The sequence below is a fragment of the Anopheles moucheti genome, chromosome 2, assembly GCF_943734755.1.
Source record: "Anopheles moucheti chromosome 2, idAnoMoucSN_F20_07, whole genome shotgun sequence".
Classification (NCBI taxonomy): Eukaryota; Metazoa; Arthropoda; class Insecta; order Diptera; family Culicidae; genus Anopheles; species Anopheles moucheti.
This window is the reverse complement of record NC_069140.1, coordinates 45,011,165-45,024,791: the sequence shown is the minus strand read 5'-3', so window position 1 is coordinate 45,024,791 and position 13,627 is coordinate 45,011,165. Positions and strand designations below refer to the sequence as shown.

At 44.3% G+C, this 13,627-nt stretch overlaps 1 protein-coding gene across 2 annotated transcripts in view; it reads right to left on the bottom strand.

Moving 5' to 3' along the window:
- The window catches only part of LOC128309931 (1-phosphatidylinositol 4,5-bisphosphate phosphodiesterase), a 42,487-nt gene extending 33,137 nt beyond the window's left edge, over window positions 1-9,350 (bottom strand). For both annotated transcript variants that reach the window (XR_008288867.1, XM_053046443.1), the window contains exon 1: window positions 8,980-9,350. The gene's annotated coding sequence lies outside the window, so the exon portion shown is untranslated. The remainder of the gene's footprint in view (window positions 1-8,979) is intronic.
- Window positions 9,351-13,627: the final 4,277 nt, after the last annotated feature.

Genomic DNA, 13,627 nt, shown 5'->3' with positions numbered 1-13,627 from the left:
GCAAGGTGTTGTTGAATGTTGATTCAACTCATCATCTTTGGGGCCCATTTGTGTTAGCCAGCGGTTGGTGCTGCTAATTGTGTCACCCGTCGCAAAAAAAAAAACAGAGGCAAATAATTTACATTTCTTTGTTGCTGTTGCTGTGCCCAAAGTGTCCTTCCAAAACATTAGACCAAAAACCGACTTGGCCGACCCGGGAAAGAAGAAATGCGTTGCGTGCGTTAGGTTGTGCATGATGATTGATGAGCTCCAAGCATTGGGCATTAAAAAGAAAACCACCGTGGAATGTGGTATTTATCATCAGCCTTATGTACGACGGTTTTGTTTGTCGGCAAAAGGATTGGTTGAGACCTGGCGGAACAGCCTTATATAAACAGACCGTCCCACCGCTGGCTGTTTCACTTCGGTTTACCCCAAACAGTAGCGTGTAAAAGCGAATAATGGAGCATTATATGAAAATGGTAACAGTTCGAATCGTTGCCTTGTCCCATCACTGTAATATTTTATGACGCTTTTTTCCAAATATTTAATTGCCTCCATGAGTTATAGTTTTGGTAATAAAATAGAGTAGAACAACACGTAAGCTTAGGTGTTGCGTGAGCTTCACAAAATGTGGTTCATTTTACACGAAAGTCCACTAATCAAATACGTATCGGGGAAATTTCCTATTCCTGTTCGTTCCTGTAATTGTATTCAATTTCGAATATTCTACCGAAGATTGTGAAGCAATTTACGAACTTTGTACCAGTTTTGTCAAGCACTTTCATTCTACTGGCAGAAATGAAGGACGCAAATAACGAATCGACCTTAAAAATGTTGCAGTGCCGAAGTCGAAGCCGAATCATGTCGAGCGTGCACAACAAACATTTTTCGCAATAAAACACGCTGCTACATTTTTAAGAAAACAGGAAAGCAAGCCCGGTCGGTTTTGTTACTATTCTCTGTTAATTATACGATGGTCCACCATTCGTTGCATTTTCTCCCCGCAACGGAGCAGCATTTGGACGGAGGAAATCGACTCACTTCGTTTCCTGTTCTGGCTGTATTCTTCGGTCGGTCTGCTTGGTGGCGCCTTTGGCATAGGGCCAATCACACGCTTTTAAAGATCGAACCGTTGCAGTACGGACCCTACCAGTTATTTCTAATAAAAGGTATCAGGTACAGTTTGTGTGGGCAATAATTTATGCTCCAGAATGCGAAGAATTGCATTAAAGACGAGATGAAAAGTAAAGAATAAAACATTACATAAAAGAATCTTATAAAAGTTATCTAAAAAAGGACGGTTTCATTGTGCAAAATGTTGAATTGAGCGAAAATAAAACTACACTAAACTCCCCGTGTTAAAATAATTCTATTTTAAGAAACGCTAGGTGTAGTTGTTAAGGATCCGAAGTGGTAAAATTGTCCCCAGAGTGAAAGAAGAAGCTACGAGAAGCGAGATTATGTCTGTCTGTTGAACGGTGTCACGGTACTGGAGGGTTTTGGAGAAAAAAAAAGAATGAGGACATTACTGTAACGGTGCGGTGCCCTAACCACTGAGAACAGCAAATGCTGTGAACTCGTTATATCCAAACACCTTTCCTTTCCTAGCCCGAAGGGACCACAGGGGACACGGGATACGTTCGGTAGGTATTCGGCGGCCGGGAACGGTAAGGACTTCTACCGAAGCTTGTCCCGAGCGCAGAGAGCCAACATACTCAACACCGGAAATGAACTAGTGGTTCGGTTAGTTAGGACACCATCGTTCGACCGTGTCGACACTGCCACTTCACCCATGGGCAAGGGCAGTATGATTCATAGCAGAAGAAGCTCTTGCATAAAAAAACGGGGATCAAAACTCCCTCAAACCAAAACGAACGGCATGTGTTGTGCAGCAGCAGCCGATCCATAGATCACTCCATGGAAAGGGATACACTCTTAAATGGGTGCAGCCTTGCATTCATTGCAGGATTGAAACATAAATTTGCGTTTCTACGTTATCGCTGGTCCTCGCAAGGAGGGTGCCGCTTGGAGCCGTATTAGAACTTTACCACCAGAAGTGACCAATTACCGACAGATCTACACTTTCTTCTTCATAGACGTGTCGAGTAACAAGGAAAACTGCGGTAAAGGAAACAACGGAAGTAAAGGAATTAAAAGGATCGTTGCGACCCATTTGCAAACATTCGGTACGGACCTTTGTGCGCAAACATCGTTGCTCATTAGCGCGTCAGCGTTGCTGAACACAACGAATGAAGAGCATTTTTTGACATGGAACAATAGAAACGACTAATCAATTCGGTGGTGAGCTAATCAGATGAACATTTCATAAACGAATCTATTTAGTTTTGGATGGCCAAGACGAACAACCATTCACGGACGTGCTCTGTTTCAAGTTATTTTCAATTTAAAGTAATTCAATTACTATGCAAGTTCCATGGTCCATAATTACACAACTCATTTCAGGGAAGATTCGCTTGTAGAGGCAGCAAATAAATTTCCAAACTTCTTCCTCGCAGCAACATTGATCAATGTGTGCATTTGGTAAATTTTAATAAATTTTATTGCAGAACTGATATTGTTTTAGTCAAACAAAATTAGTTAAATAGTTCATTTTCCCCTCTATGGCCTGTAGGACCTGTTCGAAACATTTAAACATGCGCTCCGCCAGATTCCTTACATACCGTGGACTCCAGGGGCTTTAAATCATTATTCGAATACATAAAATAAGCGTTGTTATTGTATCGAAATTGTTTATTTCGTTTATTTTATTATCGAATTTGTTTATTTCGTTTATTTTATTATCGAAATTGTTTATTTCGTTTATTTTAATATCGAAATTGTTTATTTCGTTTATTTTAATATCGAAATTGTTTTATTGAATTAGATCAGATTTTTTTTAATAAGCACGAGATATGAGCAAGACTGTTTCAAATAACGTTTTCATTTTCCACAATTTTATGATGAATACTGCATACTAGCGAATGTACCAAAACCATCGTTTCGATCTAGATGTGAAAGAAAATTACAAAACGAAAAATAAAAACGAAAAATTCAGTAAAATAGTAATACATAACACGGTTCTATAATTGACCTAATCATTGACAAACCCTTTGCAACTATTTCTATTCTTTTTTTTCGTTAGAACGAAGCCAGACCGTATCGACTTATTTTAACCACGTAACCGGGATAGTCAGTCCTTGCTCCCGGTGGGATCTTGACCTAGTCCGTACGTGTGAAGAGCGGCGCCGCTACCATCATTTACACAAGTTCCATTTTCGATCAAACTTGGAAAGCAATCTGCTAATGATTTAAACCCCTGGGCTCTACTTATTTTGAAAGTTTCAAGCTGCTTTATTTTGAGCCATTTGTTGAACAACCGTGACGGTACTAGACCGGTTCTCACCAAAATTAAACAACTCGATTGACGTCGGCAGTACAATTAACATCAATCAGTACCGATTAGCACACGAGCCTAGCGCCACGTAGTCGTGATACCGAGTACGATGCTAAGCCAAATACATGCAAGATCGTTTAGGAACGATGCATAATATATTTTTGTAGTCTGTTCCAGTTGTTTTGTTTAAAATAGAAACTGAAATGGAAATCTGTAGTTTTTCTACAAAAATTGAAAATCTTCAAACATTGTAAGGAGGTAATTTCGAAGGCAAACCACGCGGCGCCATAGTGTACGACCTGGTCCTGTGTGTGGTGGTGGTCCTAACCGGGCGGAATCAATTGAACTGACCAAGCCTGACCGGTGTACTTCACTCCTCCACAGTGCGGAAGGTTCGTGACTTTGCAACGAGTCCGCTTGCCGCCAATAGCAGGAGCAAATAGTACGGTCACTGTCGACACGTTTTAATTATCGCATAAAAATCGCAAACACTTTCGCTCGATGTAGCTGGGCCTCGGAGGGGAGGGGCCAGCGCAGTTCGCAGATTTGTTTACATCAGGCGCCCTTAAGCCGCGAGGTCACGCGAGCCAAAGCAATTTCCCTCATGCAAGCGTGCAGCAGCAGCAAAGGCAAATGCCGATGGGAGCAATGTTGAAGATGAGATTGCCGGACACGAACGAGCGCACAAGCTGAAACCGCGATACAGGCGATAGATGTTTATTTGGTTTAAAGCATTAATCCGTCCAACTAGTGCAGTGTTTGCAATCTTTCATAACTAATTGTATTGCCCCAATCAACCTGATGATACAACTTTTAATTTAAACCGATGAAAAGAAGGAATTTTATTAAATAAATGTGACTGGGCCAGTGCCATGTGTGATCCGAAACGGAACCGAAAAGGAACGACAGGAGGTTTAGCAGATAGAGCTCCATGGTGGGAATGGTTCGGCATATTCTCCAGATTAATGAGGTCATCGGTAGTGTCCAGTTGCGCTACGCTTACCGGCACCACACTGTACCGCCTTTTCGCACCTTGCGCAAGGGTTCACTCCTCCGTAGCGGGAACAGATGGACACCACGTCCCGCTGACAGGAACGAATGTAATTGGATCGAATTACTTAATTTGACAAGCGTACCGGTGGTGGTACTGTCCGGCCGGCAAACGTTCGCTCCGCACAGTTGTCCGCTTCGCTCGTCCGAACGGCCCCATCGACATGGCCAGTGTCTTCCGACTTAATCGAGCATAATTCCGGATTGGGAAGCCTTGGGCGATGGAGTCAGCCAGTTTTCGCCTTTTATCACTCGGCCGGGCAAGATTAGATTGCATTGCCGGCGCGTTCGGGGAAACGGGAGGTTCCTACGACCCAGGTGTGTACGGTACACACGCCAAGTCATGCCCGATGACAAGGTTACAGCGATATGATGCATTGCGAGATTGTTACGATTGGACGATATGGAACAAATGCTTGTTTTACACATGTTGAAAGTTATCGAAATCGAAACACAATCGTTTGGGACGTGTTTACGACAAAACGTCCCATTGCGATGGTTAAACGTAACTTTTAAACGGTGTGATGCAGCGTGATAAGGGCGTGTCTTTGCTGGGACATGTTTATAATTATATGTACACAACACAAAACACATGTAGAGGATTTACCCAACCGGACCGGTACCATAATCTCCCTTACGCATCATCACTGACCATCCAGCTAAGGGGAAATAAATTTAAAGAAAGTCAGAAAGGGCAGGCCTAAACTTCTTGAGATTGTAGTGCCACTATAGAGGAAAATCTATAGCAATTAAAAAGTCAATTCTCTTTTATTAGTTTCAGTGTCTAAACAAAGTATATACAATTTTAAAAAAGGGCTCAATTTGAAAAATTAGCTAATTAACAACAAAACCTCATAACCAAAATATTAATCCTCTTATCACGAGATGCAAGATGTTGATCTGAACCTGAATAAAGTTATAAAAATCCACCTTTTCCACTCGTGATCGTCATATGATACTGGCCATTTTAATTTAATTACACAGTAAGTTAAGGGAACATCAGCATGCTTCGAAATTGCGGTGTAAGCAAGTCAAAATTAACGACTGCTAATTTTCCTCTTAATTTATGCTTATCACTCTTCAAGGTTGTTTTCTATTAGCAATAGTCTGAGGTGGGTTAGCTTGTCTGCTCTTCAGTCCTAACGCTAGAGAGAGGGTCATCCGCGACTCGGAGGTGGAAACTTCGGGGACCATCTTCCATAAGTTAATCCCGATCTTGGCATACGCTGATGATATACACATCATTGGTTTACGGCTCTCCTACATAGCGAATACTTACCGTATAATTGTTCAAGCGGCAGAAATCCTCGGGTTGGAGATTAACGAGGCAAAAACCAAGTCGATGGTGCTAACAAATCCTAATCTACGCAGGGGTGACATACAGCTAGGGGAGCGCATGCTTCGAGGTCCTTAAAAAATGTCACATGTCTTGGGTCAGCTCCGACAACGGCATTGATTGAAACTCAAAACACTTGCCGTGAAGCGAATGAAGCTGGGAAGCTCTGACACATGGACCCTGTCCAAAACTGATGAAGCCTAATGCGAGAGGAAGATGCTCGCGAGGATTTTTAGCCCTGTATGTGTGGAAGGACAATGGAGGAGCCGCTAGAGTACACGGGTTTGCCCTTAATAGAGAGTGAAGCTCTTGAACATATCACGTAGGCAGCGGCGGATCAAACGGTAGGCGGAGTAGGCGGTTGCCTAGGGCCTCGCCGTGTTAGGGGCCCCAAAATTTGTGCCGATTGTGCGATTTAACAGCAGAGTTAATTTATAGCAAAAAAATTATTTAAAAAGGTAAACAATTGATCAAAACTATCTTCCTCATATAAAACATTTGTTTCTATGTGATAAATCAAATGCAGAGAAGATTCGACTTTGTGACTTTAAAGTACGAACGAAATTGCACCAGGACCAGGACACTAATTTTCCCGTTAGTCGAGAAAAATTTCTTCGAAAACTACCAGTTTCCGAATGTATAGTACCAGGAGAGCATCCACCTAAGAGGTAGCACCTAGTACAGCAATTTTGGTCGAAAACCGCCGAAAGGTATGCAATGTTTAAACACTAACTTTCCCGTTGGTCGAGCAAAATTTTGCAGCAATTTTTTTCGAAAACCGCCGAAAAGTATGCAATTTTTAAACACTAACTTTCCCGTTGGTCGTGAAAAATTTCTTCGAAAACTACCAGTTTTCAAATGTATAGTACCAGGAGAGCATCCACGGAAGAGGTAGCTCCTGGTACTGCGCCGTAAGGTATGCAATGTTTATACACTAACTTTGCAACCAACTTTCCGCCGTAAGGTATGCAATGTTTATACACTAACTTTGCAACCAATTTTCCGCCGTAAGGTATGCAATATTTAAACACTAACTTTCCATACAAACCAGCTGTTTTCAGCTTTCCCATACCAGGAGAGCATGTTTTTTAAGAGGTAACACCTGGTACCAGCCGAGTACCAGGATGTTGCACAACACATGTTGCGCAACATATGTTGCGCAACATATGTTGCACAACATTTGGCATGCAACATATGTTGCGCGACATATGTTGCGCAACATCTGGCATGCAACATCTTACATGCAACAACTTGGGATTGCAACTACCGGGAAGCGCGTGATTTGTTCTTGCTCGGCTGGTACCAGGTGTTACCTCTTGAAAAACATGCTCTCCTGGTATCGGATAGCTGAAAACAGCTGGTTTGTATGAAAAGTTAGTGTTTAAACATTGCATACCTTTAGGCGGGCAAAATTACCAGGTGTTACCTCTTCCGTGGATGCTTTCCTGGTACTATACATTCGGAAACTGGTAGTTTTCGAAGAACTTTTTCTCCACCAACGGGAAAGTTAGTGTTTAAAAATTGCATACCTTTCGGCGGTTTTCGACCAAAATTGCTGTACAAGGTGCTACCTGTTCCGTGGATGCCTTTCTGATATCGGCAATGTGAAAATAGCTGGTTTGTATGGAATTTCGTACCAGTGGACAGAAAGTTTGAGCGAGATGAAGGATGCTTTCCGTTTTATCGATCTTCCTTACACTAGCGATCGCTCTCACGGGTTTGATAGTATGCAATGCAATAGTGATGGGCAAATTTATTCCACACTGCAGGTGTCATCTCTTGAAATACATGCTTTCCTGGTTTCGCAAATCTGAAAACAATTGTGTTGTTCATCGCCTAAAACATCAACATGAGCGAAACAGGTTTCAAAGAAATTTCTCTGATTGTTTCCGTAAAGTAAACCGATTGAAAACTGTACCTTGGGCGAAAAATCGTAGAAGGCGTTGGACTAATCAGGAATCGTAAATGAACGTAAATCGTAGAAAATGTGATCCAAGTAGTGGCGTTATGGTTCTCCTTAGCGCTAAAAAACGTTTATATATAGAGGGGCTACGCAACAGAACTCTGAGGTGTACGCAAGAGATCTTTCTTTCCGAGACTTTGCTGGTGTTGTTAAATCATGTTTGAAGTGCACCTTCCTAACACCGATAATGCCGTAGCAAAATTATAGGCCCCCTTTAAAAATTCCGCCCTGGGCCTCCAAGGGGATTGATCCTCCACTGCACGTAGCGCTATAGAATCTTCAATGTTTCGACATCCAGGAAACAGAACAGCCAACAGCGCAAAGACTTACTACATTTCGTTGATGCGAAAAACTCGCCCCAAAACGGGTTACACGTGATGAGGGGGACACCTGCAATCAGTTTTCCCACCCATATACGGAAGTGATCAGTGAACCAATCCATCGAATGGTTGGCTAAGCCCAAGCCCGAAGAAGCATTGCGGGATCACACAAGAAGCATAGGATCCAAAAGACACATCCACAGCCCTTCATAAACAATGCTACCCCGTTGTTGTTACTGTTGCGGGGGTCAATTTCGCCCACCCACCGTGCCCCCGTTTGGGTTTGCTTGCAATTGGCCGGCGGCTTTTATTGAAGTTGGGCAGCTTCCTAACTTTTACCTAAACCGCACACAAAAATGGGACGGTGTTGTTATCGTGCCGCGGTCGGTAAACATCTGCGCATCGTTTTTTTATCGTTTTTTCGTTTTTTCGTTCTTTTCGTTCGCAACGACAGAATTAAGCGGATCTCCGGTTTGTGTGTTGGGATGCCGCCGTTAGCAAATAACACTTCTTTCTTCTAGCACGCTCCGTCTTCCTCGTGTTCGGTTCTCGGTCCATCGTTTAAGATTTTTCCGCACGGTCGGTGAGGTATTGTAGGTTGTGTTTGCTTTATGATACACACGGCTTGAGCATCAGAGAGAACGATGGTTCCGTGGCTTGGGAAACATTGGAACAGTTCCGTTGTAATGAAAACGATGAGGATACTTTGTACGCCATTGGTACAGAGCAGAGGTGCAGAAAGTTCAAAGTTTCCAGCTAGTGTAATTAACTTTATTTTTGCAGGGAAGGAAAGCACAAAAGGTGTGCGTTACGGTAGAGCGTTAGAACACTCATAAATCACGTTAACGCATCGGAATTTAACGCACTTTTTCACACAAGTGGAGTTCCAATGGCCAGAAAAAAAACAGAAACAATCTTACTTCCACAAACTCACCTTGAACCGGCGGTTACGACGTGTGATATCGATGCGGCCGCTGCGAATTGTCGGTTTGGAGCAGCATCAAGCTAAATCCTTGCGGGGAAAATGCTGTTTACCGCCCGGCAACACTGTATCACCAATGCGCTTCTACCACCATCCCGCTACCGGGGGACGAGAACTCGATAACAAACACCGCGCGCGTCCGGGTCGCAAGAGACTGCCGCCGCTGCCTGAGATCGCTCTGCTGCCTCCTCTCGGAACAGGGAACGACGTTAGCGAGTGATGTTTTCCACACACAGCGGAATCAGTGATTTCCGCACATACTTCTCGCACAAACACACACACAATCAGGCCCAGCAGCACGTGCAGCCGGATGACGGCGTGGGTGACTCCGAACGAGGTGCAGATGATGCGTACACGCGGGAATGGTAATGATGGTGATGATGATGATGGTGGGAAATGATGCTCGGTGCAATTTTGCGATTACGGATGCAGTACCACCATATCGTTTCCCGCACACACACACACACACACACACACACACGGGCACACAATGCACACCCACGAACGATTTATTTTCCTTTCGCACACCTCAATCTTTCTTCCCGATCGAAGGTGGCATTGGTGTTGTTAGTTGCTTCGGCTGCTGTTACTGCTGCTGATAGACACCGCACGGTGGTACGAAATTAATTACGAGACCATTTAATGCACACACGCAACGCGCACGGATTGGGAGGGGAAAGGTGTGTGCCGCTTTCCATGCCCTATACACCCCAAACAACCCCCTGAAGGAAGACAGACATAAGCACCCAGAGTCTGCGTGAATGTTTTCTTCGTCACGTTCAGTCGCGGGAAACTCAAGTGCAGAAACACAACATCCCAATGGAATGTGGCAGTGTACGAAACACGGAGAACTTTACCCGGAAAACTACCACACAGCTTAGGAAAAGATACACACACTCACCTACAAATACTTCTAAAACAACCCCCAACGTTTTTCACGCATTTCCCACCCCTCTTGTGTTCCTGCTTCACACAGTAGCGGGTGGAAACCGATGATCGGTCGTCCACCAAAACGATCTGTCAAAAAGGCGGAATGAAGCGATGGAAATGACCGCACCGTTTGCTTGCGCGCGGTGTGTGCGCGCCTGTGTTTACGTGTGTTTGAGCGCGATTTTCTTGGGAAAATCTTCCCACACCCACCCGCTCTATCTTATTCGCCTCGCTGACACTGTGTGAAGGAAAACACACGCACAACCGCACTGTGTCTCCGCCAGGCGTTGCGAGCAGCGACGAAAATGTGCGAACAGGGAAAACTCACCCCTGTGCTTCTGCTTGGGACAAACGCACGGTTGTCATTGCTAAAGGATGTTGGTTTTCCCTCACTGCGTCCATGTTTAGAATGTTTGCAGAAATTGGAACGAAAGCAACAACAACAAGGGAGGAAAAACAACTTTCACGCACACACAAACGCACACCGCTGTCACACAATGCACAACAAAAGGGCTGGTTTTTTTTTGCTGTTTGCTGTAGGGTCAACCCCAAAAGGTGATGGAAAAGCTGGGCAAAAAACGATAATAGTTTGGTGTCGTTAGCCCGCGCGCACGCCCTTTTTGTTTTTTCCGTAGGTGGGCTTCTTGGAAGAAAAGCTCGACGGTTGCTTTGCTTTTCGGTACCGAAAATTTTTCACCACACGCACCCAACGCACCGTCGTACCCCGCCTATTGTTTGGGGTGCCCGTAACACTGGTTCACTGACGGTTCTTCGTGCAGTGTTTCTTGGCGGCCGGAGCCCAATACTGCACGACGAGACGTTCGTTGTGCACCCGCGCAGCCGTTGATGGCAAGAAACAATAGAAACTGATGCTGCTGCTGCTGCTGCTGCTGCTGGCTGCTGGTCCGACGGTTGCCCTTTCTCTTTCTTTTTTCAGACGCTTTGTCTCGCTTCAACTTTCGTGGAGCTGATGTGGTTCGTATGTGGATGTGAGCGGTCCGGTTTTTGACAGCGATATCCCCCTTTTCCGCGCAATTGCAACTGAGAAGTGGGGAGATAAGCAGCTAGTACTCCGATTGCAGGGTTACTCTCGGGGGTGTAAGTGGTGTATATTTGTTTATTATTTGCTTATTTTTAATAGTTGACCAGCTGCTAACAGCTTCCAAAAATGTGGGACACATTCGTTAAGGAAGGTGCAAGAAAAGAAGTTTGCATTTGTTGCAGTAAAAGGGAAAATTGAAACAAATAAAAAGGCTATTTGGAGCTGCGAAGAGAGCATTTGACACCGGATATTATATGGTGGAAGTTAAAAAAATGTACGATCAACGCCTGGTCAAGGTCTTTGATGTAGAACTTGCTGAAGTTTTGCAGATTACATTTGTCTTGCAGAAATCCACACAACTCATCTACATTCAAGATTCGTTCAACCTTCAAAGGACTATAAGATTGACAGACACGATGCGAACTCATATACCACATTACCACAAGAAAAGAACCTATCTAGTTCAATGTAACGGACGGAAACGCAAGTAGGGTGAGCAGTAGATGGTACGGAACCGTAGCAAAGATCGTATTTGAAGTCCGTTGTCGAAGACCACATGGGAATCAAAAGAGCACATACTAATTTGTCCTCGCAGTAGAATGTCGCAAAAAAAAACACATTTAATATATTTTGCATCAGCAACATTTAAATACACAAGAAAGAAACCAACAAGTGCAAGAAACCAAACCATTTGCGTCATTTGTATCTTTTTAAAATGTGAATACACCCGTTAATTTCAAACTAACAACACTCCGCGAAAACCCCTGTAATCACAAACGCACAACGGCGCACACCCTTGCCATCTGACATTTCGGCAAGCGAAGACATTACACGCACACACTGAAGAACGCGCGTGCAAACCTGAAGGGGAACAACGCACCGTTTTTCGCTCGCAGAAGCAAAACTACACGTGAACAATAATAGCAGCAAGACGCACCTTAGCGGGAGCATTTTCGCTTATCTCTCACCGGCGCGCTTTTTACACAGCCCTTTGGCCTTTTTTTCCCGCTTTTGATGTTGGGGCAAGGGAATCACATTTCCTGCACGTTGTGCAGCACTGCGGTGTACCGTTGGATGGAATTCGTCACTATTGCACCGTGCACTACACCGATGAACACCGATGAATCATGTGGTGATTTGTTGTGCGTTAAAAACAAAAAAATACACACACGCACATTAACTTTTGGGACGTTAATTAGACGAACGCGTTCGTAAAAAAAACCAGCACGCACAATCACTTAAAAAGTAGCCTAACCGAAAATTAGCACTGCTGCACACACAGCCGCACAATCGCGATACATTACGAATGCGGCGGTTGCTTCGATCGCAAAAAAATAATCCGGCACTGGCTTGCCAAATTGGATGCGGTTCCGGAACTGTAAGCGCACGGCGTGACCTAACCTAACCGTGTTGTTGGCTGACCCCAGAGCCTGGGTATTGCCTGCTGGAGAAGCAACGACCTGGGACTTTGCGTTTAAGAGGAGCAAGGTCACACGCACACACCAATGCCTTAGTGTTCGCGCTCTCTTTGCCCTTCACGTTTCTCTCGTTCGCGGCGATTATCTTTAACCGCGTACCCAAGGAACAAATGTTACCCAGCAACTACCAGTACCGGCGGAATCTCATTCTATCCCTTTTGTACATTGTACCGCCTTCTCGCTCTTCTGAGACTTAGGCTGTGGTAAATTCATGCGCAGTTGGCAAAGGTGGCGTTGAAGACAAGTACGTCTGAGGATTATTTCAGCGGCGGATCAAACGGTAGGCGGAGCAGGCGGTCGCCTAGGGTCTCGCCGTGTTGGGGGCCCCAAAAATGTGTGTAGTAGTTGAATACATTGGCCCAGTCTCCTTTTGCTAGAGGGGGCTCCGAAGGGTACCACAAGAGGTCCCTGGCGAAATGTGAAGTTGGGACAAAATGCCCCGGAATCGGCCAGTTTTGTTACTTGTGATACCAAGCGAGCATCCACAATTGGAAGTAACACTTCTCACCATACATTCAATACAACTTTTTTTTCTCGCATAATGGCATTAATCACGTCTGCCTGTCGGTGTCACATTCCTATCAAACGCATTAGAGTGAAGGGGGAAAAGGCAAAACGGATCCTGCATCTCTTTCGTATTTTGCGCCGATCCGTCCGTCGAAAACGCTCAGAAACGATGGAAATTTTGGTTTCTGACACCAAGAGAGCATCCTAACGAAGAGATAGCACAAATTTCCTTCCCACGTGGTATCATTTCATTTAGCTGTACCCTTCTCTCTAGTGATCATAGCGCTTGATCCGTCAACTGATCTTTCCTCTCTTTCCGTTCGTCCAAATGTTGTAGCACGCACATGACTCCATCCAAGTTTATTTTTATGGAAATAACAATGTAGAATATTTATGGAATATATTTATATGTGGAATCCTTCTAAACCCCCGGACATTCCATGACGACAACAGATATAAATATTTCAAAATAACCGAACAATAAACAATGAACAATGTCTTCGGAAATAGTGGCACTCCATGTTTCCTACTCCCAATAATTAAAAAACTTACCTGCTGTATAATTATGAAACGCACTGTAGGAACTGGATGGATGAAACGAGATGCAGGATTCTCGCCACAGTACCTGAGCTATTTACTCTAT